The sequence below is a fragment of the Malus domestica genome, chromosome 06 (assembly GCF_042453785.1).
Source record: "Malus domestica chromosome 06, GDT2T_hap1".
NCBI classification, from domain to species: domain Eukaryota; kingdom Viridiplantae; phylum Streptophyta; class Magnoliopsida; order Rosales; family Rosaceae; genus Malus; species Malus domestica.
Window position 1 is genome coordinate 14,073,316 of NC_091666.1, and position 27,508 is coordinate 14,100,823.

The following is a 27,508-nucleotide window of genomic DNA, read 5'->3' on the forward strand; positions in this document are numbered from 1 at the left end:
CTCGAAGACAATAGGCCCCAAGTCAAGGACCCATTGGAAGAAATTAATGTTGGGACGGCTGATGACCCACGGCCTTTATTTATTAGTGCTTTGCTTCCCCAACCTATGAAAGCTGAACTTCGTGCCCTACTTGAAGAATTCAAAGATTGTTTTGCTTGGAGCTACCACGAGATGCCTGGCTTAGATTGCACTCTCGTCGAGCATGAGTTACGTATTAAACCTGGGTGTAAACCTTTCCGTCAACCACCTCGACGATTCTCAACCGAAGTGCAACTCGGTATCAAGGATGAACTGGTTCGGCTTTTGAAAGCAGGGTTCATTCGGACAACCCGATACGTTGAATGGTTGGCCAATATCGTTCTTGTTTTAAAGAAAAGTGGTGCATTGCACATTTGCATCGACTTCAGAAATCTGAATCTGGCAACTCCCAAAAATGAGTATACAATGCTAATTTCAGATTTGTTAATCGATGCCACGACGAATCATGCGATCTTATCTTTTATGGATGGACATGCCGGGTACAACCAAATTTTCATTACCGAAGCCGATGTGTACAAGACTGCTTTTCGCTGCCCGGGGGCACTTGGCACTTACGAATGGGTTGTCATGCCATTCGGCCTTAAGAACGTCGATGCCACATACCAATGAGCAATGAACACCATATTTCATGATTTAATTGGAACCATCGTCGAAGTCTACATCGACGATGTTGTAATTAAATCTAAACACCGGCAGACACATCTCGATGATCTCCGACAGGCTTTCCTCCTTATGCGTCAACACAACCTCAAAATGAATCCTGCCAAATGTGCCTTCGGTGTGTCGGCCGGTAATTTTCTCAGCTCCTCGTGCATCAACGTGGGATTGAAGTGGATGAAAATAAAGCACGCGTAATCATCAATGCTCCACCCCCGACGATGAAAAAACAACTACAGTCCTTACTCGGTAAATAGCTAACTCGGCGGGTAAAATGAAAGCGTTCTTTACGCTTTTGAAACTTAAGGACTCAGATAAATTTGAGTGGAAAGACGAGCATCAGACGGCGTTTACGCAAATCAAAGTCTCCCTCACGACACCACATGTCCTCGTCCCACCCCAGCGCGGTAAGCCTCTTAAGCTATATATCTCGGCGACCGAAGAGTCCATCGGCTGCCTCCTCGCGCAAGATAACGATGCCGGACGAGAGCAGGCTATTTTCCACCTCAGTCAAAATCTCAATCAATCGAAGATCAATTATTCCGTAGTTGAGAAACTCTGTCTCGCCGTATTTTTCACCGCCTCTAAGCTTCGACATTACATGCTTCCATCTGTCACACAGGTCATTGCCCAGACCGACGTCACCCGCTACATGCTCACCCGACCAATCGTAAAAGGCCGAATTGGGAAGTGGACAATGACGTTGTCCGAGTGTAGCTTGCAATACGTGCCCCAGAAAGCTATCAAAGGCCAGGCACTGGCTGATTTCCTCGCTCAACACCCTTCCCCCTATGGTTTTGGAGGCACCGACGTCGAAATCAGCATGGTTGAAACGCGCAATAACTACTGGATGATATACTTTGATGGCTCAAGTACTTCATCCTCGGCTGGTGTCGGAATTGTCATTCAATCCCCAAACCACGATCGTTGGTATTTTTTGCTCAAGCTGGATTTTGAAAGCACAAATAATCAGGCCGAATACAAAGCCCTTATCATCGGCCTTGGCATCCTTCATGACTTGTGAGCAACCTGTGCCCTTATCCTCGGTGACTTCGACCTTGTGATTAACCAACTTAATGGGTCTTTTTGATGCATGAGTTGTACCCTGGCACCCTACCATATGGTTGCCAGCTATTTGGCCGAATCCTTCGACGGTATTACATTTGAACATATTTCCCAGATCCATAATACCGACGCAGACGAATTAGCTCAAATCACCTCTGGTGCACAACTCCTGGGGGGCAAGCTAAGCCGAGAAATACCGATGTTACGACAGCTATACCCGGCCTTGATTAACCAGCAAGTCATCCGATGCTACAACGTGATACGCACCAGAGTCATGTCTTTACCTTTGTTGTTAGACCGACAAGACCTTATAAATGTTTGCACCGTCGAGGCAATACCAGATGATTGGAGAAAGCCCATTATGCAGTATCTTGACAATCCCAATGGAAAACACAGTCGCAAGACAAGAGTTCACGCCACAAACTATGTCACGTATCAAAATGAGTTATACCGAAAGGTAGAGGATGGTCTATTACTGCTATGCCTCGGCCCCCAAGAGGGTGCTCAAGCAATCACAGAAGTCCATGAAAGGGTTTGCGGAGCTCATCAGTCCGGACGTAAAATGCGATGGTTGCTTCGACGACACGGTTATTTTTGGCCAAGAATATTAAAGGATTGTATCGAGTTCGCACGAGGGTGCATATAGTGTCAGATTCATGGTCCTATACAACGGGTCTTGGCCGAGTCATTACATTCGGTCACTAAACCATGGCCCTTTAGAGGATGGGCCATGGACGTAATCGGTAAAATCACACCATCTTCCGGGGCTGCCAAGTACGCATGGATACTGGTAACAACCGATTACTTCACTAAGTGGGTTGAAGCAAAATCATATGCCGAGCTAACGTCTAAAGAAGTTTGCGACTTTGTGGAAGAACACATTGTGACCAGATTCGGCATACCAGAAATGATTATAACTGACAATGGCATAATCTTTACAGCCGAGAGGTTTAAAGAATATATGGCAAGTTTGAAAATTTGGCTTGAACAATCTACACCATATTATCCACAAGCAAATGGGCAGGTCGAGGCAAGTAACAAAGTGTTGATCGGCATTCTTGAGAAAATAATAAAAGAAAGGTCTGGCATGTGGCATTTAAAGTTAAATGAGGCTTTATGGGCATATCGAACATCGCACCGATCGGCGACTGGGACAACCCCGTATGCACTAACCTACGGACACGACGCAATGTTACCAGTCGAGCTAAGCATAAATTCGTTATTAATAATTGAATAGAGTAGTTTGTTCAGCGCCGAATATAATCAGTACATGAGACAGGAGTTAGAAGACTTAGAAGAAGCGCAACTCGATGCTTATAACTTGCTGGTGGCACAAAAACAGATTGTCGAGCGAGCATACAATCAAAAGGTCTGACATAAAACATTTGGCGAAAGATAATTAGTTTGGCAAACGGTGTTGCCCGTAGGAATTAAAGACCCTAGGTTCGACAAATGGTTGCCAACTTGGGAAGGGCCTTTCGTCATACATAAGGTTCTTGGCAAATGCGCATATCATCTTAGAGACCAGACTGGTTTAGTTCACAAATTGCCAATCAATGGGAAGTTTATAAAGAAGTATTATCCGGTCACATGAGAAATGCGGGAATAGAAATTCATTTCATTAAGATCGATAGAAGAATACACAAATTGAGTTGGTCGATCAGTTTACATTTAAATAAATTCAGGGCGAAGAAGGAAGAAGAGTGCCGAGAAGATCCTTAAGCTCCAGCCACCGCACCTCGCCCATTATGACCTTGGCCTGCCGGTTCTTCTTGTCCATCTTCAACTGCTCGATTCGTTTTTTGCTCGCCGCATACTCAGTCAGACAATCTCTGCCGCCCGACTCGAAGTCTTTCGCAATCTCAGAAGCAATAGCCGACCTTTGTTTTACCAGTTCGGCTATTTGATGGTCGTGGTCGGCCAAGGCTTCCCCTTTCACTTTTAAAGCATCAACCTTTGGACGAAGAGCGTTTTGGACAGCCATGGTAACTTTCAGATCTTGTTCAGCCCGAAGAGCGTTCTCAATGACACTAAAAGTCTCCTGAACTCGCTCTAAGGCAAACGATGCCTGAACGATGGCTTCGGCGTTCATTTGACCATCTGTGCTGAGGTCGTTTAGGCAAGCACCCAATAAATCGAGGCCTTTGCGTTCAAAGACTTGCGACGCAGAGAGAGACAAAACTTCTTGCACCCGAACCAGAGCAGTTGAATCGGCGGGGTCAGTTGTAGGGGCCGAAGGGCCAACCGCTCCAATAGTACTTAACAGGAGGGCGTTGAACTCGACTTCCCATGAAGCCTGCACAGAAAAATCAGTTTAAGCTCAAGGAAATCACAAAAAATGTAGCAAGAAGGTTTTGTTTTTTAAACCTGCCGAGATAAGACTTCGGCCATGTCTTCAGAATCGTTGCTCGAACCTAAAGAACTTAATGGCCGAGCCTAGTATCTTAGATTGCTTCTCAGTTTACGCGGCTGATGGAGGTTATCTACGTTCGATGGTCACTGAGGCGACCAAGAAATATAGATAACACCCTTCGGCGCATAGAATTTTCGATGAAAAGAGCGTACAGGCACCTAATATTTAGTATTTTCCTGGTTTAGAGTTATATGGCAGAGAAATAACCAAAGAAAGGCGGTAGGGGGTACTTACGAAGGCCGAAGTGGCTTCCTGCAGAGGAATATTGAGGTCTTGGTCCTGCGGATGAACGAGCGTTTCCGCCGTCGCTTCTGGCTCTCCTGCAGGTCGTTTGCCACGGTCGGCTGTAAAAGGGCCGACTTGGACAGCCGCCTTGGACACAGGAGGGGGCACCTGACATTTAGTATTTTCCTGGTTTAGAGTTCTATGGCAGAGAAATAACCAAGGAAAGGTGGTAGAGGGGTACTTACGAAGGCCGAAGTGGCTTCATGCGGAGAAATATTGAGGTCCTGGTCCAGCGGATGAACGGGCGTCATCGCCATCGCTTCTGGCTCTCCGACAGGTCGTTTGCCACGGTCGGCTGTAGAAGGGCCAACTTGGACAGCCGCCTCGGACACAGGAGGAGGTTGACGACGAGGTCGAAAGTGACTCACCAGTAGAACCTCGTCGCTTCCATCGCTCTCTTCCAGAACGAAGGCCGAGGGTTTTGGATTTTTAGGATAAGTTCCCTCGGTCACAAGGACTGCCTCTTCCAGGACAGGTGCAGCCTCGATCGGTGGAACAACAACTGGTTTACCGACTTTAGAAATAGGTCGTACTCAGACTGTTTCTTCAGCCGTAATTGGCCGTTTCTCAACCAAAGCTTGGGTGATGGGGGGAGAAGGGGAAACACTGGGAGTCGTCGCCCCCGTAGTTTGACTGAAGATAATGTGAATCTCCCGTTCCCCTTTCTTCGCTAGCTTTTTGACCCGTTTGGCAGGCCGAGGAGCTTCGATGGCCGGCTCAGCCTCTTGACGAGGCTGTTTGCTTAACACGGCCTGCACAGCGGTCTTAGCCCTCTTAGAAAAGACCAATTTTTTCTCGGTCGTAGCCGCAGTGATCACTTCCACCTTTTTCAATAACCGACTGCCTGGGAAAGTAAAAGCAAATCAGCAAAGCCGACCAGTAGTTCAAAATTGAAGGAAAAAGGTAGAAATAAACCGTTACCTTGGGGTTGGGAGGCAGGAGCCTTCTTAGGTTGATCACCGAAGATTTTGTTCAAAACGGTTTTGACCGGAACACCAAAAAACTATTGGGTATACTCTTCCCACCAATCACCGAAAGTGTCAGTGCAAAGAGGTTCTGGAGTGACCGGTCGAAGACATAATTTTTGGCACCGCTCCTGGAACTCTCTTTTGGCGTCGTTGCATTCCTTCTCTAAAGAGCCAGGTTCATGTCTACGACTTAGGACGGACCGTGAGGAGAGAAGAGGGACTGGGCAACCTTGGAGGTAGCCAAGCTGCCGAGCGAGGAAGTTGGGATGATACACTTCCCAACTCACTCGGCGACCCTCATAATAGAGAGACAGGTCACGGGCAAGCATGAAAGACCCCTAGGATTGACGAAGGTCAGCATCTTCGTCCGTGCCCCACGCTGATGTAGGAAGTCTGATCGACGAAGGGTATTCTCGACGACGGCAGATCAAGAACTCGTCATCAGAAAGGTCGTCAAGAGCAAAAAAGTATCTGAACACTTCTTCGGCTTGGTGAAGAAGGATTGGCCGAAAAGCCAGCTGAGGGCCGAACACTTCCTTGCGCGAGAAATCAACAATCGTTGGCCGAAGATGAGTAAAGTAAACCTGCAGCCATAGTTGGAAGACCCAGAGGGGACCATTCTGTTGCGGTTCGATCTTATCTAGGGTCGTTTCGGCGAAGCAGCGTAGGAGATGGGCGAGAACGGCCGGGCTGAGTGCTAGAGTGTGACCGCTAGCTAGGGCTTCGGCCACTGGCATATTCTAGACCAGACACTTATTAGATTTGGTACAACAGATAAATTTGTTGTACCAATAGAAGAGGAAAGCCTCGTGTTCTTTTTCTCGCAGAGCCTCTTCCCCTCGGCCGGCAAAATGGAGATATAGGGTGTTATAGTTGAAGAAGTTCTTGTGAAGCTTGTGAACCTCTTCTTTCGAGGGTGTTTGGCCTTCACCGCTTAGCGTCTCAAGGGCCCGTTTGTCGAAAAGCGCCTTCAAGTTAAGGTTCGACGGGTACCCAAAGAGGGCAGCATCGATTAGGATTCCAGTCGGGGAAGTCCCTAAAATAGCAGTAAGATCAAGGATGGTGGGGCCAATGGGGCCGAGAGGGAGGACCATGGTGTTGGTGGCCGAACACCAGAAGCATAAGGCCGTCAGGATGAGCTCCTTGTCCAGGATGACCTCCATGGACGAGAGGTGAATGGCGTTGTAGATGCCAAGGGCTTTCCATTGCTCGCCGAAAAGCTTTTCCATTCGTAAAACCCAGGTTGCCCAAGTTGTAGTGATCGAGGGCCAAGCGCCTTGAGGCCTTGCCACATCCCATTTCGACCATTCAAACCCTTGTAGCAAGGGTGATAGGCAGTGCTCCTGGAGAAGTCCAGTGATGGTTGATGGTACTGCCGCTTTAAAGAGAGGACCCAAGATTTGATGAGGGGTGCTCATGTCACTTTCGAACCGTATGGTTTTGATCGAACTTCGATCAATAATTTTCTGACATTGGTCACATTCCTTGGAAAGCTTGGAGATAAAGGAAGCCATTGTAAGGGGGTTAAAAAAATGCGACACGAAATGAGTTTTTCTGGGTTGGGAGATTTGAAGATGAAGATCTGGAAGGAAGGGATGCACTGGAGAGCGATGGCAAGAATTTCAGAAAATTTGAAAGCGTAAAGTACAAATGAGAGAATTTCGGTATTTATAGAATGGTGGAAGGAAGGGCAATCGTTCGAAATTCAAAATGAAGGGCAAAATCGACCGAGAAATTCGCTAATCATTATGAACATTTAGAAAATCCAGTTGAGAAGACCGAGGGTTTCATGTTTCGGGGGACGCACGATTGTGTGTGGCGGAGAGATTTATGGTGAAAGACGTTTTGGCGTCTACATAATGCTGAATGGTTCGCAGATCAAGGTGGCATGGTTGTGTTCAGCAACAAGGTCATGATGGTATGACAGTTCAGGGAGCCGCACGCTTTAAACGTCATTATTAGGGATTAGCCGTATAAAAGGATGCCACGTGGTGTATTGGTTAGCAAGATCAAGATCGTGCAATCGTGCTCAATAAATGCGCCTTGGAAATAGAGTATTTGGATTTTGAGTATTAATTTCGCTTCTTCAAGGTCGGAGCTCGACTAGATGATTCAGGCCGAGGACCTCAGAAGCGAGGGGGCAATGTTTGGGCCCAAAATATCAGTTTGGGCCGAGTATAGAATTATTCTCGGCCTAGAAGGCCTTACGACAGGGTTACCAAGGATCGTTTAGTTCTGGATCGGTTAGGTCATGGGCTTCCAAACCTGGGTCGGTTAAGTCATGCTGCAAGACAAGTCGAATCCTGGTGCAATGAGGAGTCTCGGCAAGATTAATAACCCGGAAGTGAATCCAGCTCAATAAATGACTAGGTTCACAATTATAGTGAAAATAGGACTGGTCGAGTTAGTGTTTGATCAGGAGAAGAAGTCCTATTCCGGGTAGGTTTTTAACTCGACCTTGAAGGTATCTGATGCTATAAATAGAGGAGGTTACACAACTGCCCTGCGCAAACTCTCTCAACAACTTGAGATTTTTATCTTCTCTTTTCGTTGACACATCTTCCGTTGGCATCAAAAGCACTATGAAAGCAACCGGTGATATCTTCAGTCGGCATAGATAGCTCTGTCGCTGTAGAATCAGTCGATCTCGCAGTATCTTCCGTTGGCATCAACAGCACTGCAGCGAGGACGGTTGGTTACCTATCCAAGTCTCGGTCGAGAAGGATTTCCGGATCCTTATTGATTGAGGTCATCTCGTTAGCCTTCTCGGCGAAGCGAGGTGTTACAGCCTACTGAGCTCGGCGCATTGCACGCAGAATTATTTTATGATTGGATACTCGCAAGTAGGATTTAGAGATCGGCATTCAAACAGCCGAACCACGTTTATTATTAAGACTCATATCTGCTTTGAGTATTTGTGCCCTTACACCTTGGTGTCGATTCGGCGTGAGTTTACTCTGACGAATACCATCACTGTGACCGAATCCAACGACGACGATTAGTGAAATTCGTAAGAATAGTAGCCTTGGCTTCAGGTTCGAGAACCCAAGAGACCGAGACGTGTTCCTTCCTCGGTCGCAATCGTAAGACGTAGAAGTCAGCCGCTCACCCAATGCAACATCAACAAATTTACTCCTCGGCCGAGCTCGGCCAACAAGTTGGCACGCCCCGCATTCACTGAATGACGTAGTTAGCTTATAGATTACTCGGCCTGCGCACCACGTAGGCTTGGTAGTTTTTAGGGTCAACACATTCACACCATTACTGATTACTGTTAGTAATATGACTTAATTATAATGATACACAACTGATATAGAGTAAAACTAAATTATTTGTACCATCTCAATTACTCATCTTGTGTGGTACTATATGGTGAGTCTCGTCTTTAACAGAGACATAGTAGATGGTCAGTTTAGATGGTACAAACACAGCAATGTAATTATAGTGTCAAACTCACAAAATAAACTTGTCCATTCCCAAGAACTGCTTTAGCGGTAAATCTTCTGTCAATGGTGTTGGCGGCAACAGTCATAATCCAAGGCGCATAATTAGTAACCGTCGTGGGGTATGGCCCATTGTTTCCAGCTAAACTTGAGGTCAACATACCTTTTTTCGTGGCGTAGAAAGACCCGATAGCAATGGGGTCGTTTAGGTACAGGAATGGTTCATCCGAACCAATTGAGGTTGATATAAAGTCAACTCCATTAGCTATTGCATCATCAAATGCTGCAAGGATATCTGCTTGCACGTTCCGGAAGCTGTTCCGGAAGCTAGTCCAAAGTAACTTGCTTGCACGTTATGGCCTGCAGCAGTCGAAGCAGTGTGGTTCCATGTCCTATAGAGTCTCTTGGCGAATGGAACTCGGTGCTGTCATAGTCGTCTTCACTGTTGTAGTACCGGGCTCTGATGACTTTGCTGTGATGTCAAAGTGTTCAATTAGTTGAGAATTTAGATCAAGATGAGCCAAACAATATTAGTTGCACACAGATGGCTTTATGTTTATCGTCTCAATAGGTCCAGTATGTTATTATGTGTGACTAGCTTGGATTATACTACCTTGTACTAGTTTGGAGTGGCTGGCTTGGCTCAAGTTGGACTAGTTTATATTGTATTCAGTGCTACGCCACACTAAGACCTAAAACTAAATCATTAATTATAACCACTTCTAAAAGATTATAATGATATAACACTAGTCTAGAAAGTGCTCAAAACCTTTTTTAATAGTGCGCAAACCCCCCTGGGAGTGTGATAGGAGCATATTTATGCGACTTAGTTAGCTTGTTTTCTTGCATTGCCATAACTAATTTCTACTTATTAGAGTGCTTTAAGCAATTTTTGTGTATTTTCAGGTTCAAATAACAAAATTGGCAAGAAAGTGCAATTTAGAGCATTTTGGAGCAGTTTTGGGCCAAGAATGGATAGTACATGCATGGAGCAAGGTGGATGGACGGTTTTGAAGTTCAAGAGGTTAGGAATATACTGATGAGATGAAGAAAATAAAGTCAAGACAAAGAATATAAGGAATCAGCTAAAAGGAAGGAACATATATCCAACCTTATCTTATCCAAACTAACCTTATCTTATCTTATCCTATCCTAATCTTATCCTACCTTAATTTCAGCTGCAAGGGGGAATCAATTTCACATTAAATCACCTAAATATTTGGTTCTAGAAACCCTATCCTCTGCCCTAAATGTAAGATCCCACATCGCCCAGGGGAGTGATTTTTATATGTATATTCCCATCCCTACCTAGCATGAAGCCTTTTGAGAGCTCACTGGCTTCGGGTTCCATCGGAACTCCGAAGTTAAGCGAGAAGGTGGCCAGAGCACTTCCATGATGGTGACCCACTGGGAAGTTGCTCGTGAGTTCCCAGAAACAAAACTGTGAGGGTGTGGTTAGGGCTTAAAGGGGACAATATCTTACTACGATGGTGAAGTGGGCCCAGGAAGTGGTCCGCCCTGGGTCAGGATGTGACAATTTGGTATCAGAGCCTAACCTTGGCCGTGGTGTGCCGACGAGGTCGTCGGGCCCCTTAAGGGGGTGGATTGTAAGATCCCACGTCGGCCAGAGGAGTGAACCTTATATGTATATTCTCATCCCTACATAGCATGAGGCCTTTTGGGAGCTCACTGGCTTCGAGTTCCATCAAAACTCCGAAGTTAAGCAAGTAATGCACGAGAGCAATCCCATGATGGGTGACCCACTGGGAAGTTCTCATGTGAGTTCCCAGAAACAAAACCGTGAGGGCTTAGTCAAGGCCCAAAGCGGACAATATCTTGCTGCGATGGTGGAGTGGGCCCGGGATGTGGTGGACCCCGGGTCGGGATGTGACACTAAATTGGTGCCACACCCTCTTATCCTTTTCCTTCTAGAAACCTGCCACAACCCTTTTCTAGAAGCCTAGAAACCTGCTGTGATCCTATTCCCTTTCCTCCTATGATTGTGCTATCCTTCTCCTTTACAAATTATTGTTATGCAATCCTTTTCCCTTCAGAAATTGTGCCGAACCCTAGCCATATAAATGCACATCTTTGCCACAATTTCACCACACACATAAGAGCCTAAAATCAGAAAATCTCACTTGTGCCACAGCTTTGCAAGGAAGGAAGGAGAGGAGGAAGCTTGGAGCTATGCCTGCCATTCAAGACCTTTGGATTGCTAGAGCGTTTCTAGGTGTATTCTATCTTTTGCTTTCAATGTTTAATTTAGATTGGTTTTGTTTAATTGCAAACATGAGGAACTAAATTTGTTCTAGCTAGAGGAGAATTCAAAGCCATGAACATATAAGTGATATGAATTGATTACATCCAGTTATGATTTCATAAATCGTGAATGCAATTTACTTATATGTTTTATGGAGAACTTGTTCTTGGGTGTGATTAAGGATGCATACTTAGTTTTCATGCATGAATTTAATGCTAGAATATAACGGAATTTCACCTAATCGTTATGAACTTATATTCACAAGTAGTAAAAGTCACTAGTCATGATTGTGTTAAGTAAATTCTTGGCAGGAGTATCATGCAGTTCATAGTTACAAATGCCTTGTCAATGCTTATGATTTTCAAAGAACTTAATGATCTTTGATATGTATCTCTATCATGCTGTTCATATAGGGAACTTGATAAGAATAATTTGGTTGCGTCACTGAGTCTAATTCAATGAATTTAGGAACATTTGAAAGTTAATTTGTGCTTCTCACAATTAATTTGGGGCATTGTCATTCATGGTTTATAGGAATAATAACTGGAAATCGATTTGTATACATATGCGTCATGTGTGGAGAAGGACCCTCTAGCTAGCCTTACACCCCTAAAAGCATCCAATTTCGTATTACCTTTAGCTTGTTTTTGCAAGTACTTAGGTTTACTTTAAATTCGTCAAAATAACCCCCATTTAGTATTCTGAGTCTTTTTTGTTTAATTTTCATCCAAATCACCCTCCAGTTCTTGTTTTGAGTCAATTTAACTTAGCTTTGTGCTATTTGAGTTAGTTTAGCTTGTTTTGAGTTGTTTGAGTCTAGTTTTCAGTTTTTAAGTTTAATTTGTATTGATTAGCATCTCTAACTAATCCCCGGCCTAGAACGATCTCTACTTACGCGTACTACAACTATCTTAATATGGTTTAATTTGTGTGTTAGTTTTTACCACATCAGAGTGTCAAAATATGAAGAACAAAAAAGAATCTTAAAATGGATCAAAATCTATTTTATACCATTTAACTAATATTATATTGTTATATTTAAGGGAGTTTTAACGAAAAGCCCACAATACTATTAACTTTAACGAAAAACCACATTTTTACACTAAAAAGTCAAACCTGGTACTATTCACTTTACCCTTTATTTTGTCCTTATCGTTAAAACTTAAAATTTTCAAGTCATTTTCATTATTTTTTCTATATATTTAATGGAAACTCTTGGTAATTACTTTTAGTTTTAAGTTTTAAGTTTTTAGTTCTTAAAATATGGCTTTCAATTTTCGGTTTTCATTTTTTCCGAAAACTAAAGGAGTTTTCAATTGTAAAATTGAACATGAAATGGTTCCGCTTTGCCTATTTTCTTTGTTGTAAGTTTAATAGCCTCTGAAAGTTATACCCCGTAGTTCAATACAGTAAAAATACATCTTTTAGGGTTCACCAAAAGCAAAAAAATCTTGAACAAGAAAGCTCACTTGTTGCAGGTGAAGTTGCGACCTACGCATTTACCCTTCCATTTTGAAGGTGGAGGGCCAAAGTCCTTGTCGCTGAAGCTATCAGATTCCGGCCAGATTCCTAGATTTATCCCAAGACAATTACAAGGGTTTGAAATTTTTTAAAAGGAGATGAATAGTGTAAGTTTTCGATCGGTTTTATTTTATTTTATTTTTTCTTTCTTCAGTTTTACCTGTATCTAGAAGCCCAACAATAACTTCTCCTTCTACAGGTGCTCCAAGTTGGCCTATGCTGAAACCCATGAAGTCCCATGACCTTGTTGTGTCAAGCTTTAGTTTGTGGTTTGGAATCACTGAAACTACGCCTTCCATTTCTGCAAAACATGTTATATTATTATAGTTTGAAATGTAATCAGAACAAATAATACTTATGTATAATACTTCAACACTTTGCAACAAATTTTCGCTGCGGGTTAGTAGCCACTTGTTTTCGGCGATATTCTTACCTGACAACTTTGCAACTTCTTCATCAGACAATCTTGCAGCGAATCCATTAAAGCTCTTCCCATAACTAAAGATCAGTGACTCTTTGGCTGACAATGTGTTGCAATTGGGGAACACAGAAATGCTTGAGATAATATTTTAAACAGTAACTAAGGTTGTTCAGCAAATGCCTTGCGCCAATTGTAATGTAGTGTATGCCCCTTTCTCCATGTCTCTCTCCTCATGTGACATATTACAAAAGAAAACAGAGATAGAGCAATCACAAGAGAAGAGAGACAGAGGAATCTGGTAATGAGAGAGATAGACAAATGAGGTATAAACTCCATTGCAGATAAGCCTCTCTCATTGCTCTAATATAAAGCATATTACAATCTCGTGGTGAACCGCATTCCACAATGTAGCAATTTGGAATATATCAAAATGAAAACTGTATTGTACTATCGTTGAATAGTGTTCGTAACCTTCCAAGTGCACTTTGTAGCATGGAATGGTGAGTGGATGCAACAGAAAAACCTCCCTGAGGCTGCTCTCCCATGTACACAATGTGAACCTATCCAAAAAGGATAAAATTTTCATTAGTTAAATTCATCAAATATGCAAATCCAGTTCCATTTTTTTCAGAGAAAATTATTTTGTCTACCTTCCTCTCTTGGCCATGGCAAGACAGCACGAAAGCTGCAAGAAACCCTGCATAAGGAAGAAAATGCAGCATCGACGTGGCCATCGAAACCAACTGACTCAAACTGAAGTGTACAAAGTTGATGCGTTTGATAACATGATCCAATCGCATAATTATATATAGGAAAAAAAATTTGAAGATTGTAATGTCCGTACGGACTGCAGATTCCCCTTGTACAGTTCAACTACAGTGCAGGCCAAGTCCAGCTACATGTTGCCAAAACTACCTTCTATTCGAGTTCAAATTTTGTTTCTTTCACACACAGTTGTGAAGATGGTTCTCGTCGGAGTTCGGATCTACCTATGTAAACGCAAAGCAATGTTTAAAATATTCACAAAATTATTGATATTTCTGTCAAATTATCCGAAAAATCAAGGATCGATATACAAAGGGGGATGAAATGCAGACTTTACTCTATATCGAGGAGATAGAAGAAAATTAATTACTATTGATTATATTTACTGTTTCACTATAGGAATTTTTCCCGAACCCATTGCAGATTTGGAACTTTTGAATTTAAAATTTTTTTTTTCTAAAATTCTTCTCTAATTTCAACTAAATTTGAATGAGTTGATATACCCACCTCTTTGCAAATTTCCATAATTTTCCGTGGAAGACAACCGATATCAATTGATATTGATATTTCTTTACATTTACTACATATCCATCTATATCGAAATTTCACACGCTTATGTGAAGTCACATTGTTGGGAAGATGGATTACGTACCTGCAATCTGGTAAAAAAATGTACGAACTAATCTTATCCTTGCTAAACTTGTAAAAACAGAATCTGGATCCTTGCTGGATCTTCTTTGTGAGGATTCCAAGAATCCTTGAATCATATATGTTCATCGTATATCGTGCAGTCAGAAATCATTTTAAATATTTTTATTTAAAATTAAATACAAACAGTACCTGACCAAAACTGGCCTAACGATGTACGATGAATGAACGTGATTTACGAATCCCTAAAATCCTCACCAAAAGAATTCGAAGATCCTGTTGGGTAAAAACATACTTTCACAATCACATTGTAGGGCAGCTAATATATTTGTTTTTAGCGCAATGACAGTTGAAGTGTACTTGTTGCACCCTACACTTTGGAGGCAGATTCTCTGCCCTCTCACTTCCCGTGCTCTCTCGTGCCCTCCTGTTTTTTGTGGTCACGGTTAAGCCACGTCAACATTTTATATTATTTTTTTATAGAGATAATAGGACAAAAAGGAATAGTAAATTAAAATGTTGACGTAACTTAACCGTGACCACACAAACAGGAGGGCACGGGAGGGCACGAGAAGTGGGAAGGCATAGAATCTGCCTCCCTATACATTAACTATGCATATTTATGAAAGCACACTCTAAATCCAAATTTTTATATTAAAAAGAGACAAAAAGTAAGTTCTCATATCTCATTTTCCAATTTCATTCATTTCTTAGGTTTTTAGGACACACCCCGACCTAGATCAAGGCATGTTGGCCGTCACGTGAGGGTGACGTAGCCATGTGCACAATGTCGAAGCAATAAGGATAGGAAATATATGAATAAATAACAACCGAAAGTTACTAATGTGCACTAATAGACAGTAAGTGTTAGGAGTGAGATACAAGTGTAAGTACACCTAATCAAGGCGTAGAAAGTCTAGGTGCAATCCAATAGGACAAGTACTAGTCATACAATACCATAAGATGTCCTACAATAATTTTAATATGTCAGAACCGCCGAAATCCTCATACGCCACCAACAGCAGTTACCTAAAACCTGGAGGGGCGCAAAACAAAAAGTGTGAGTGGGCAAAAACAAATGTTTTACAAAACCATTTCATTCCTCAAAAGTTCTAACCCCTCGCCGTAAAACATGTATAATTTTCCCAGAAGTAGAATATAAACATATGCATAATTATATATGTAAATATATCAATTCAAATCATGCTTCACATATTCATAATCATAAGTATGCCATGCCAAGATATAATAGAGTAAGTAATTCAGGTGAGAATAAATTCATGGAAATATAACATATTACCCGGAACCTTTATAGAAGTCTGTACGATTGAATTCATAACTCAATAGTCAAATCTAACCAGAGTCATTACAATGACCAATATGGCACTCTACTGTACACGAGTCGGAACCAATGAGAAGGTCTGTACGACAGGACTAGGTGTAATATAAATATGCTCGATACTACTCTCTCATGATAGCTGGGCAATAAATTGCTAATCACCTACGAGTCGAACCACCTATGATGGTCTGTACGACAAGACTGTGCACCTAAATTGGATCCAATATGAGCATATGGTGCGGGAGGTGACATCAATAACAGGCCTGTGCCATATCTCTGGCTAAATCATAATCACCCTAGGTGCACGTTTATGAGCTCAATGTTTCTCAATCACATATCACATCATCGATGATTCACATAACCAAACATAACTCACCTGGTACTTACATGAGTGTCCACAGCACCACAATTATATATTATGCATCATATACTAACAAATACAAATTATAAATCTATATGCATGACATTCAAGGCATACTTTCATTTAAATGCATTTTTCTGGGAAAATATCAAGTATATAAGTATATACTGAAAATCAAAAGCCCACTCACTGGTATGTCGAAGGGTCGTCGTCCCGAGTCGCGCTTGACTGCGCTCATCCTCGGGATAAGTCTCACCTGTATGCGAATTAACTGAATAAACGTTAATTTAAAGCACCTAACCAAAACTAACTAATAACTTCTCATACAATGCTCAAATGGGGTGGTTGAATATACCAACGTGATCTACACAATCTCACGAACATCCCCATCTTTTTAGAAAAAATTTTCGACCACCCACACGCCGGCCAAGGCACGGCCAGACAGGCCACCCACGCACAGGCACGTGCCAAGCACACTGACAATAACAGTGATGCCGATAGGAATATTCCGTTAAAAGTAACGGAATCTATTAAAACTAACCAACGCCGTTAGGAATATTCTGTCACCCCTAACCTCAGAACTCTGGCGACCGTCGCCGGCACCGGAAGCTAGGAATTTTTTTAAACCTTTATATCTCCGTCGCTTTTCAACCAAATTTCACGAATTATATATCAAAATGAAGCTTAGGACATGTAGAACAAACCCATACCAATTTTAGGGCCTAAATCTCACTAGATCTCGTCAGAGAATTTGAAGAAAAACCAGCCAAGCTTGAAACTGAAGATCCCGACATCCAAATCGCTTGGTTTTTCTTCTCCAAGCTTCGTAGAGATGTTTTAAAGCTTCCTACAAACTTCGAATCACCTGAAACCTCCAAATCAAAGGTTAGAGTTCTCGGGGTTTTTGAGGTTTTCAGGTCTTTAAAATGGCATATATGAACTCAGGGACTTGCAAGGAGTTCGAATCTTACCTTCTTGACGTCGATCTATGCTTGAAATGGAAGCTTGGAGTTTGTCCGTACGTTTGTACGGGTTTTCTGCAAAAATTCGAGAGGAAAGAGAGAGAGGGAAGGCCGGGAGAGAGAGGGAGAGTTTTGGGTGTATGTGTGTTCCACGTGGGTCATCAACCAACCAAAGAAAACACATCTAAGTCCCAAAGCACATTATACACACTACAATCTCAACGTCCAAGGATAAAACCATCATTTTACATCGTTGATAGTAATAATTCAGGACGGGCTGTGAAAATTTACCCACCTTAAAAAATTTCATCCTCGAAATTACACACAACAATTACATCCACTAATAATCATAAAACAAGCATGGATACATCCGATCCTCGGTCTCCCAAGTAACTTCTTCTACTGAGTGATTTCTCCATAATACTTTTACCAAACGCACGGTCTTATTCCTTAGTTTCTAATCCTTCCAATCCAAAAGAGTCACTGGTTCCTCATCATAAGTCAAATCCGGATTAATTTCCAAAGGTTGAGGAGGAATCACATGTGAAGGGTCTGCAACATAATGACAAAGCATCGAAACATGAAACACATCGTCTACCTTAGACAACTCTGGAGGCAACTCAAGCCTGTAAGTAACCTCACTGACTTGTTCGGTGATCATATATGGTCCAATGTACCTAGGACTCAACTTGCCTTTCTTTCCAAATCGTACCACACCTTTCCAAGGTGATAGCTTCAAAAATACCTAATCACCTACATTATACTTCCGATCAGTGGCATGCTTGTCTGCTAAGCTCTTTTGTCGATCCTGGGCCGCTTTCAGGTTAGACTTAATTATCTGAATATTTTGAGTAGTCTCGTCCACAACCTCAAGGCGTATTAAAACTCTTTCGCCAACCTCTGACCAACATAAAGGTGTACAACAAGATTTCCCATTAAGTGCCTCAAATGGTGCCATACCAATACTCAAATGGTAACTGTTGTTGTAGGGGAACTCCATCAAATCTAAACAATCATGCCAACTATCGCCAAACTGAAGCACTGAAGATCTCAGCATATCTTTTAATGTCTGAATAGTCCTCTCAGATTGTCCATCTGTCTGAGGGTGATATGTCGTACTATAAAGTAATCTCGTACCAAAAGCTTCCTGAAATGCTACCCAGAACTTGGAAGTAAATCTAGGGTCCCGATCTGAGATAATATTAACTAGAACGCCATGGTACTTCACAATCTTCGATATGAATAACTTAGCTAATCGGCTTAACAAAGAAGCTTGTACACAAAATCTATAGTAATATTACCCAAATGTCATCATAACCATTTTGTGTACGAGGAAGCTTGTACACAAAATCTATAGTAATATTTTCCCACTTCCACTGTGGAATGGGAAGCGGCTGCATCAACCCAAACGGCTTCTTCCTTTTAGCTTTAACCTGTTGGCAAATGGCACATCTACTCATATATTCGGCAATTTCCCTTTTCATACCTGCCCAATAATAAAATGGTTGAATGGTATGATACATCTTGGAACCTCCTGGATGCATTGCGTATGCCGAAATATGTGTTTCATCGAGGATTTCTTTCTTTAACTCTGCATTATTCGGCACATACATTTTATTCTCCTGCATAAGCATACCATCAGTTTTTCGAATCCTGAAATCTTTCTTCTTCCCCTGATTCCTTGCTTGAATTATTTCCTGGGTCTCTTCATCATTCATCTGGGCCTCGAGCACACAATCAATTAAAATTGACCTAACTTGAAAATTTGCAAACAAGGCTTCCTCTCGATCTTCCACTCCTAACTCCACTCCAGTAGACCTCAAATCCGTAAGAAGAGGAACATGACAATCATAGATGGCATTAAGTCTAGCTGGAGTCTTCCTACTAAGTGCATCCACCACTGCATTTGCACGACCAGGGTGATACTCAATCGTACAATCATAATCACTAAGTAACTCAATCCACCTCGGTTGCTGAAGATTAAGATCCCTTTGAGTAAAAAGATACTGAAGACTCTTATGATCTGTGAAGATCTTACATTTCTCACCATAAAGATAATGTCTCCAAATCTTCAAAGCAAAGATGATAGCTGCTAACTCCAAATCATGAGTAGGGTAGTTCTTCTCATGAGGTTTTAACTGTCTCGAAGCATAAGCAATCACCTTACCATGTTACATCAATACACAACCCAGACCATTTAAAGAAGCATCACTGTAGACCTCAAAAGTACCACTATCATCTGGGAGTGCTAAAACAGGTGCATGAGTGAGATAATACTTCAACTGCTGAAAACTTTGTTCATAATTATCATCCCACTCAAACTTAACATCCTTCCGGGTCAACCTTGTCAATGGAAAAACAATCACTGAAAAATCTTTAACGAACCATCTATAATAGCTTGTTAGGCCAAGAAAACTTTGTACCTCGGTGACGGTTCAAGGTTGCTCCTAATTCTCTACAGCTACCACTTTTTGAGAATCCACTTGGATACCCTGAGCATAAATAACATGTCCCAAAAATGCCACTTGATCCAACCAAAATTGACATTTGCTAAACTTAGCATATAACTGGTGTTCCCTCAAACTTTTCAACACCAATTTAAGATGTCTAGCATGCTCAACCTTAGACTTAGAGTATACAAGAATATCGTCAATGAAGACAATAACAAATTTGTCCAAATATGGCTGGAATACTTGATTCATCAAATACATAAAAGCTGCTGGTGCATTAGTTAACCCGAATGGCATCACAAGAAACTCATAATGACCATATCGAGTCCTGAATGCTGTCTTAGAGACATCTTCACTGCTAATCTTCAATTGGTAGTAACCAAACCTCAAGTCAATCTTAGAAAACACACAGGCACCTTGGAGTTAATCAAATAAATCATCTATACGAGGCAATGGATAACGGTTTTTAATCGTTACCCGATTCAATTGCCTATAATCAATGCACAGCCTCAAGGTTCTGTCTTTCTTCCTCACAAATAAAACTGGAGCTCCCCAAGGTGAAGTACTAGGATGAATAAAACCTTTATCCACTAATTCTTTCAATTGAACTTTCAATTCCCTTAATTCAGCAGCAGCCATTCTATAAGAAGTCAAAGATATAGGATTCGTACCTAGAAGCAGATCAATAACGAACTCCACATCTCTATCTGGTGACATTCCAAGCAAATCCTTAGGGAATACATCCAAAAAATACCTAACCACACTCACATCCTCCACACTGCTAGGAACATCATCATTCAACACTACATGAGCCAAATATCCCTGACAACCTTTCGACAACAATCTTTTGGCTTTCATGGCAGAAATAATACCATGCCTCACCCCACTAGGCTCTTCTACAAATGTAACTTCAGGTAATCTAGGACGATGAAATATGACTGTCTTTCCATAACAATCTATCTTGGCACGATTATAGGTGCAACCAATCAGTGCCCAAAATCACATCAAAATCCATAATGTCCAACGGCACAATATTGGCAGGCATAACAACATCATCCACCATCACTGGACATCCTGGATATACCCGATCCACAAAACATCTATCCCCTCTAGGCATAGAAAACTCTAAATCAAATCCTATAGGTGTAGGATGGGGTTGCGTCATTTAAGCAAATGTATGAGAGATAATAGAATGTGTAGCACCACAATCAATCAATACTCTAGCAAAATGACCAAGAATATTTAACGTACCCATGATTAAATCAGGATTGTTCTAAGCACCTAGCAGTGTCATGTTATGGATACGTCCCTGATTCTGCTATCGTCCACCACGACCTCTGTTAGCATGAACACCACATCCTTGCCTTGGTTGACCTGACTGCCTCGAAGATCCTACACTGCTAGCAGCAATCTCTACCTTCTGGGACTGTCCCCCTTGGTACCACTAGGATCTACCGGCTGAATGTGGCTGATATGACATAGAACCTCCCTGATACTGAAGGTAACCACCCTGATAATGAGGATCCTGAGAATGTTGATATTGTCCTAAAGTATAAGGAGTGGCATCGCCCTAATAATAATAAGCACCTCCTCGTCCAGTCTAGGCATAACCACTAGATCCTGAAGCTTGCTGGGTCGGCACCGGTGGTGGGAAGGAAGGTTGTTGGGGCCTCTGCTGATTCTGAGGGCATTGAAAAGCCCTATGCCCCATCTGTCCATAAGTATAGCATTCACCGCTGCCTCTCTTGCACTCTCCAAAGTGCCTATTATTACACCTACGACATAAAGGAGCACATGATCCACCTGAACCACCAAAATCCCTTTGCCTCTAAAATCTCTGGCCTCCAGGAAATCTACCACCTCTCCTCTGCATATTAAAGCTCAAAACTCCGCTAGAAGAGCTAGAACTGCCACCACTTCTCTTAAAACTCTGGGTCTTACGAGGTCCTTGAGATGATTGACCTTTACCTTTATCATCCCATCTCTGGTTCCCATTCTTTTCTTCCTCATCCTCATTTTCACTGGTTATGTTCTCTGAATCCTCAATCCGCAGTAAAACCTTATAAAACTCCTGGTAAGTGACATAGGGAGTCGATGTCGCTATAGAGCGTCATTTGTTCTTAGTACCCAACCTGAATCGACGGAGCATCTCAACTGGATTAGCAGCAACCTCCGGATCATATCGAGACAAATCAGTGAACTTCCTATAGTACTCATTTGCTGACATATTTCCTTGCTTCAAATGGGTAAACTATTGTTTCTTGCGATCAATGTACTCAGGAGGAATAAACCTTTTCCGAAATAACTGTTTAAACACTTCCCAATCTGCTACAACTTCTAGTGTCATCTGATATGACTCCTATCTCCACCAGGATGCAGGCTCCAGACCCAGAAACCAGGTAGTTGTCTTGACCCACCTATCAGGAGGAAAATTCCCCTGACTCTGCATCACAAGGAAAGTCTTCTCAACATGATTAAGCCACTTCTCCACTCCCTCATGTCCTTCATTTCCCATGAAATAAGTTAGCTTTAGGTTATACACAGTCTCAAGAGGTGTCATTTGAGGAGGACAGAACGTAGACTAAATGGCATTAATTATAGCTTCCCCTAATTGAGCAATAACAAGGAAACTAGGCTTAGTTGAGTGACGGGGCTCTCTACGAGGCAGCATAGTTCTGACATAAGACATCACAAAGATTAGAATATTCAAAAACTATACAGGACTTCTAAACCTAGGCTTTGATACCAAAATGACACACCCTGACCTAGATCAAGGCATACTGGCCGTCACATGAGGATAACATAGCCATATTCACAGTGCGGAAGCAATAAGGATAGGAAATATATGAATAAATAACAACCAAAAGTTACTAATGTGCACTAATAGTCAGTAAGTGCTAAGAGTGAGATACACGTGTAAGTACACCTAATCAGAGCGTAGAAAGTCTAGGTGCAATCCAGTAGGACAAGTACTAGTCATACAGTACCATAAGATGTCCTACAATTATTTTAATATGTCAAAACCGCGGAAATCCTCGTACACCACCAACAACAGTTACCTAAAACCTAGAGGGGCGCAAAACAGAAAGTGTGAGTGGGCAAAAACAAATGTTTTACAAAACCATTTCATTCCTCAAAAGTTCTAACCCCTCGCCGTAAAACATGTATAATTTTCCCAGAAGTAGAATATAAACATATGCATAATTATATATGTAAATATTGTTGGAAATGTGCCCTAAAGCCAATCATATGATGATACTTTACGTATATTTCACATGTTAAACTAATCTAGTTTAATATAAAGGGCAAAGATTATTGTTTGAGCCATCTCATATAAATGTTATATGCTTAAACGATAAAGTCCAAGGAATATGTGATTGGGAGAATGTAATCTAATGAAGTTAGATTCATGAGACCATTCTTTCGTAGACACATCCTAAATGTTCCTGATCATAGAATTGCCAATTGGGCATTGACAGTCCATCAAGATCGGTACGTGCTATGTCTTCTTTCAGAGAGAGTGACTAGTCTCGAGTCATTGGTGTGTGTGACATCAAGACAAGTACGTAGGTGCTCAATAGAGAATGAGTTCACTGAACGTGATCGACGAAGAGTTCTCATACTCATGTCACATGAGAACTCATGGTTGGGATAATGCAAAGTAGTCCTTTGACCTGAGGCATCATAGTTGTCTTGTGGTTAAGTCCTTGATCTTTGATTATGTCAAAGTCACTCCATCAGGAGGGTGTCCACGGCATCGTTGGGGTTAAGCCACTTAGCCATGGAGGCAAGTGAATGCGCAACAAGGGATCTCTAACCTTCAAACTGTTTGAGGGAGAATACTCTATGATATGATTTAGAATCTCTGGCCAGAGTATGAATGAGATTTAGAAAAGTCGTTCTAAATCACATTCAAGGAAAGAAAGACGAATCTCAAGCATGTTAAGATTTGGGGTTGTGTGCTAATAAGCAATATTTGTTTGATAACAATCTTGTGGGATATCCTTAAATTAACTTTTGGGTATCGCTTCTATAAACCAACTAACAAATGTTGTTTTGTTGGGTAGTTCATTGTAATCCTACAATGTGATTTGCCTAAGAGCAAATGAACGAGGGATAGAACTCAAAGAATGGTTCTTTGAGAGACAAGAAAGTAATCAACAAATATAACAACCTAGCTCCTATACCAAAAGCTCCAAGGTAGTCGAGAAGGATTTATAAACCGTCTCAGTTGAATGGTTTGAACTTTATGACTATGTCATAGAGTTGCACCTCTTAATTCGAAAGAAATAAGAATGAAAATCCTTATGACTACATTGAGTGTATATATGATATATACTCAAGAAAATGGTAAAGTACCATTTGACCCGAAATAATGAAACCTTCATAAGCTAATTGGTAGCTTAAGGTGACTACAATCAAAGAGAATGGTTGACTTTGAAGGAACCATTTTTGACGTAGTCTTAGTTTCAATTAATTCGAAGATTGCTAGCTACAACTAAATGGTGATTCAATGTTTGGACATAATATGGGTTTTTTTTCGAAACCATTATTAAGATAGTCTTGATAATATATGTCTATAACTATGAATCACAAGACATGTAAGTTGTAGAGATCCATCCATCATGGATCTTAGCAAGCTAGTGGGAGCTATATGCGTCTTATGAGAGAAAGGTCAAATCGTTTGATTTCTCATAAAGATGTAAATGAATCTTTTGTTTACTAGGTTTACAAAAGATTAGTGGGAGTTAATCATATTCCTAAATTTGTATATATATATATATATATATAAATATATATGTGATATATATGAATGTATATGTGATATATATGAATGTATATATGATATATTAATTTTGGAAATGAAAAGAATATTTCTTCGTTAAAGTTATGACTTTAAACATTATATGAAGATAGAATGTATATGGGAGACATTGTCTATAAACATGGGAAGTAAATCTATAATGATAGATTTCAAGATATAATTTGATTATATCAATCCCTAATAATAGACAAAAGATTCTAGGAAGTTTCTCATATGATGATAAACTTCAATTAGAAGGATGACTCTAGTGTGACTAGCAAGTTGCCCTTCTCAAAGGGAACGTGCCCTTTGACTCCCAAAGAAATAATGCGTAAATAGAATCCTTTATGCATACGCACAAAGGTGATTTATGTATTTCATATTGTATGAAAAACATTGATATGAGTTGTACCTAGAACGGTACAAGACGATATCAGTGCAAGCCCAGGATCAGAACCATGGCAACTGTCAAGTAAGTCCTTAAGTATTTAAGAAATACTAAAGGATAAATTCCTCAAAGATCGAGGAAGAATTAAGAGTAACGTAATGGAAGCGTAAATGTATTAGATTATGAATCTAATCCATCATTGGATGTTTCTTCATTATGAATGAAGAGATAAACAGATATCTCTTTATTATGACTAAAGAGATATTTGGATGGAAACATTAAAGTAATGACTTTAGTGTGTTCCATTATGAATGCAAAATATATTGCCATATAGAAGTTTACAACAATGTTGTTTGGATGGGAAAGTTCATTTATGAACTCTCTATTCGGTTCCAACCAGAAAGTGTATGACACTAATGGGGCGATAGCTCAAGCCAGGGAATCAAGGTCTCATCAAGGTCCGAACTCAAATGAGAGACTGAACCACATGATTAAGAATCATGTATAATGGCGACGTCGATATTCTCAAGGTTGCTTCTATGGATAACATATAGATATCCATTGCCTAGGCCTACTATTCAGCCATTTATGAAATGACTACAAAAGAGGTATCATCACCGATGACTAAGCTGATTGGCTCTAGTGCAAGTGGGAGATTGTTGGAAATGTGCCCTAAAGCCAATCATATGATGATACTTTACGTATATTTCACATGTTAAACTAATCTAGTTTAATATAAAGGGCAAAGATTATTGTTTGAGCCGTCTCATATAAATGTTATATGCTTAAACGATAAAGTCCAAGGAATATGTGATTGGGAGAATGTAATCTAATGAAGTTAGATTCATGAGACCATTCTTTCGTAGACACATCCTAAATGTTCCTGATCATAGGATTGCCAATTGGGCATTGACAGTCCATCAAGATCGGTACGTGCTATGTCTTCTTTCAGGGAGAGTGACTAGTCTCGAGTCATTGGTGTGTGTGACATCAAGACAAGTACGTAGGTGCTCAATAGAGAATGAGTTCACTGAACGTGATCGACGAAGAGTTCTCATACTCATGTCACATGAGAACTCATGGTTGGGATAATGCAAAGTAGTCCTTTGACCTGAGGCATCATAGTTGTCTTGTGGTTAAGTCCTTGATCTTTGATTATGTCAAAGTCACTCCATCAGGAGGGTGTCCACGGCATCGTTGGGGTTAAGCAACTTAGCCATGGAGGCAAGTGAATGCGCAACAAGGGATCTCTAACCTTCAAACTGTTTGAGGGAGAATACTCTATGATATGATTTAGAATCTCTGGTCAGAGTATGAATGAGATTTAGAAAAGTCGTTCTAAATCACATTCAAGGAAATCATATAAGCACACGAATCACATTGGATAGTAGACATGAACATATAAACTATTAAACCAAACAATGTGGTCAAGAGTATTAGATTAGAGAAAGACCGTATTGCATTTGTAATCCCAAACTGAATAGGTTCTCTAACCTCTTCTGATTAGCTTGGGTAACCATGATATGCTGCTAGGTGTCACTCATGGTTTGTGGAAGCCCTAAACGTGTGTAATCACTAAAGGGAGAATTGAAAGTAAGTTTCAATTCACAATCGATGTAAAATGGTTTTAATCGCCCACTGCCTCGCTAAAAGGAACCTAATGGATCGCACACCATAAGAGGTGGAGATTGGAGATTAAACGGAGATGAGTAAGAATGATTAAATGGTTTAATCATTTATTTATGGCAAGGATTAATTAATATGTTAATTAATCAAACGAATAAGTTCGTTAAAGACCTCGGGATAGTTTTGGACCTTAAGGCCCAATGGGCTTTGAACGTCAAGCCCATTAACTTAAGTTGTATGACAATTTAATGAATAAAGATTCAAAAAGGCCCAAAAGCCCAAATCCCTTTAGGTGGCCGGCCATGAAGGAGAAAATTGGTTTTGGTTCTTTAGGTCACTTATTTGAAGAGACTATATAAAGGACTTTATAGCTAAAATTCATTAAGGCTTCTTTTTGGAGAAAATTGGTGAGAACATGTCTCTCATTTTCTCTCTAGGAGGAAGGTCACTTTGGAGGGTACATCTAGCAATCCTACTACTCCAAGGTCACTCATATCTTCTCCAATCTCTCCTTGGTGAAGAGACTTAGAGGTTCCCTATTTTGGGAACTTGGAGAAACCTATTCTTCCATCCAAATCCATAGATTTAAGATGCAAGGAATGAAGGCCCTCTCTTTGGGTGATTAGCCTTTGCTTATGCAAAGAGGAATCTTCAAAGGTATAAATTTTAACTCACTTTGTTTTGAGTTGATTAATGGTTCACCAATCTACTAGGCTTTGAATTTCTTGGTTAATGTTTTGTTTTTAAGTGCATGCTAGCATGATTCCGCCTTTAATTGTTAATTGCATGCTATATGATGTTGCTTAAATGAACATGTTTTCACAAAATATTCCTTCAAATATATCAATTCAAATCATGCTTCACATATTCATAATCATAAGTATGCCATGCCAAAATATAACAGAGTAAGTAATTCAGGTGAGAATAAATTCATGGAAATATAACATATTACCCGGAACCCTTATAGAAGTCTGTACGATTGAATTCATAAATCAATAGTCAAATCTAACCGGAGTCACTACAATGACCTATATGGCACTCTACTGCACATGAGTCCGAACCAATGAGAAGGTCTCTATGACAGGACTGA

At 40.9% G+C, this 27,508-nt stretch overlaps 1 pseudogene; it reads right to left on the minus strand.

The window, feature by feature from the left end:
• Positions 1 to 13,809, minus strand: part of LOC103437078 (subtilisin-like protease SBT4.3) — a 32,567-nt pseudogene extending 18,758 nt beyond the window's left edge.
• Positions 13,810 to 27,508: the final 13,699 nt, after the last annotated feature.